This window comes from Sander lucioperca, unplaced genomic scaffold, assembly GCF_008315115.2.
Source record: "Sander lucioperca isolate FBNREF2018 unplaced genomic scaffold, SLUC_FBN_1.2 Unpl_68, whole genome shotgun sequence".
NCBI classification, from domain to species: domain Eukaryota; kingdom Metazoa; phylum Chordata; class Actinopteri; order Perciformes; family Percidae; genus Sander; species Sander lucioperca.
The window spans coordinates 4,778-7,500 of NW_023396407.1; the positions used below are offsets into that span (position 1 = coordinate 4,778).

Consider the following 2,723-nt stretch of genomic DNA (forward strand, 5'->3'; position numbering starts at 1 on the left):
GTCAAAACACAACATAAGAACATATATTTTCAAAATATTTGTTAACCAGATACCTCAAATCAAAGCCCCGAAACTTAATTCAATGCTGGATCGAAGTCTAATCAGTGATAGTTTAACCACTTTAACCATGTTTTTCTGATTCCTAAACTCTACCTCTTATGTGTTTGGCTTTAGCTCAGAACAGAACTGTTTCTGTAAAGTTTCTAAAATATGAAGATTGTTCTGTCTGCATTGAATACTTTAAGTACATTGTCTTGATGATACACACTTTTGCTCAAATACAAGTAAAACATAGACTTTTTGCAAAGTGTTATTAGTAGTTTGACTTAAGTACAGGATCTGAAGATAGCTTGTATTATCATTCAACTGTACATACAGAGTGCACTTGTGAAGGAAATGTCATTTCACTGGCTCATAAGTACTGTAAAAACAATTATTATCCAAAAAACAGACTTTATTACATAATATTCAAAAATTCATTTACAATATGAACATACAATAACATGACTTCAAAACAGTCTATAACTCTTTATGTAAAGCTCAACGGTTAACAAAATATGAACATAAACATTAAGAAAACACTTTATGTTAACAACATATTCATGTCACAGTTAGACAAGCAATACTTCTAAAATATACCATCAACTATCCCAAGGAAAGCTTCCTCTTCTTTGTAGTTGCTGCTGAAAATACAGGGTGCAAAAAAAAAGGCAAGGTGTTTATCAGTAAAAAAAGTGTATTCCATATATGGTTATTTTCATTATGTGCTAGGGAAAGAACATTGTTATAAGACAAAATGAAAGCCTTTTTTCCTCTACCTTCTGATGACATATGAACTGGTGTTGGATGGGACGCTCATTGTTGAGAAGAAACCAAAACCTCTTAACCATAAGTGGGGTCATATGGCTCGCAGTCTGCTTTGGGAGATTTTCTTGTGTATTTACTGTGATCTCTTCACTGAATATGCTTGGTCTCTGCAAAAAAAAAGGGAGGGAGGCAAGTTTCACATGCCAAGTTAAAATGAGTCAGTTACCCTTTTAGTTTTTAACATATTAACAGAATATTCCTGTCCAAAAAGAGAAAAACCCATCAGCAAAATAGCAACACTAACAGTGACTTTAGCTTCCTGCCATGTTTTTTTGTTGACATCTAAATGTATCCATGCAGATGAGCGATAAATCACCTAATTACATTATTTGGTGAAAACAATAAAAAAGAGTAAGATTTTCAAAAGGCTACATTGTGTGTGTAGTATGACATTTACTGGGTTAAACAAGTGAAAAACAAGTCTACGTGAATAACTATGTAAGCAATAGTATTCTCTGTGTATGTTGCCACTAAGCTGCAAAAGAAGTACATGCAGGTCTACACACACACACACACACACACACACTAGCTAGACAGTCATAAATAAACAGTTTTAGTTGGCGTTAACTACTGAAGACACTTGTCTTACAGAAAAAGTATACATGCAGAGACTGCTTCTAAAACAACCAAGATGGTGTAGTGCTAGTCAAATGTTTGTGAGCATTAGTGTGCTTATCTGTTCTGCCCTAATAAGAAACCTTATTCATCATCGTTACATGTGTAGAATGTCTGTCTCTGAAAACAGAACACAAGCTTTAGCCCACAATGATTTCAGCTCTGTCAGGTAAACTATACATCGAGACTGGGGAGACATTGGCGCTCCTGTTTGTATAATACAGGTGAAAGTTGTTGACCTTTTATTAATTTATATGAAGCGTACTGTATATTTATCGCAAGTGTATTTTATTTAGACCACAGAGCAATATTCCAAAAAGGTGTAATACATGAGTAGTATGGATAACTGTGTGTAAATATATGCCAAGGTAAATGCACAGGGGTGCAAATAGCATACATTGATATTTGTACCAGACAGGGTATTAATAGAACACATTGCCGTGTGCGTTATTCGCTGGCGCTACCTATCTGGTTATGTACTCTGGTAAGAGTAACCTTCTGTTTTAGTTCAACCGATTTATTGACATCCAAGTCCAGCAGGTGAATACAATGCTTGTTACTTACAATAGTATATGTGCATGTGCATGTGGGTGTGTGTGGAAATACAGAATATGTAAATATAACTTGTACATAATACATGCACATACTGTATATACAAATTAAAGAGAAATAAGCAACAAATCACTCTGCAATATGCCTAACTATAGTCAATAGATGGCGCCCTAAGACCACGAATGAACAGAACATTAGAATGCAGGTCCAATAGTCATGTGTGTTTAAACTCGACAAAAACACTCACCAAAACGTCTGCAGTCCAGTTGTGCTTGTCAGACCGCAGTCCAGTTGTGCTCCTTGATGATGTCAGTCGTAATGATGAACTCGGATGGTCTGGTTTCACTCTGTTTGCTCGGTGGCTGCGGGTGTCCCAGCCCAAAGATCTCCTCCACCTTGCCCTTAAGACTCTCCTTGCTGGGTTGTTTATTCATGGCCCAACCTGGAGAAGATTCACAGCTTCGTCCATATGCCGCCAACAGAGCCGCCTGCATCTGTGCATTGATATAACAAACATAACTTGTCGTGAGAATGTGCGGACCGTCCGCAAAGTCTTGTCTGGCACTGTAACGTGGCGAATTCTAAATGAAAAGTGCCGAAAATCACCAAACATTACAAAATAAAGTTTCCACTTCACTTAAGGGCATACGTCTGTGGTTGTCTATGAAAAAACATAATTATAACCGCTG

General features: G+C 36.7%; 1 long non-coding RNA gene across 1 annotated transcript in view; it reads right to left on the reverse strand.

Annotated features, from left to right (window-relative positions):
- Positions 1 to 475: 475 nt before the first annotated feature.
- LOC118494585 overlaps positions 476 to 2,723 on the reverse strand; it is a 3,472-nt gene continuing 1,224 nt past the window's right edge. Inside the window, exons 2-4 of the long non-coding RNA XR_004896685.1 lie at positions 1,978 to 1,980; positions 819 to 974; positions 476 to 683 (exon numbers count right to left, since the gene is read on the reverse strand). This is a non-coding gene — a long non-coding RNA (uncharacterized LOC118494585). The remainder of the gene's footprint in view (positions 684 to 818; positions 975 to 1,977; positions 1,981 to 2,723) is intronic.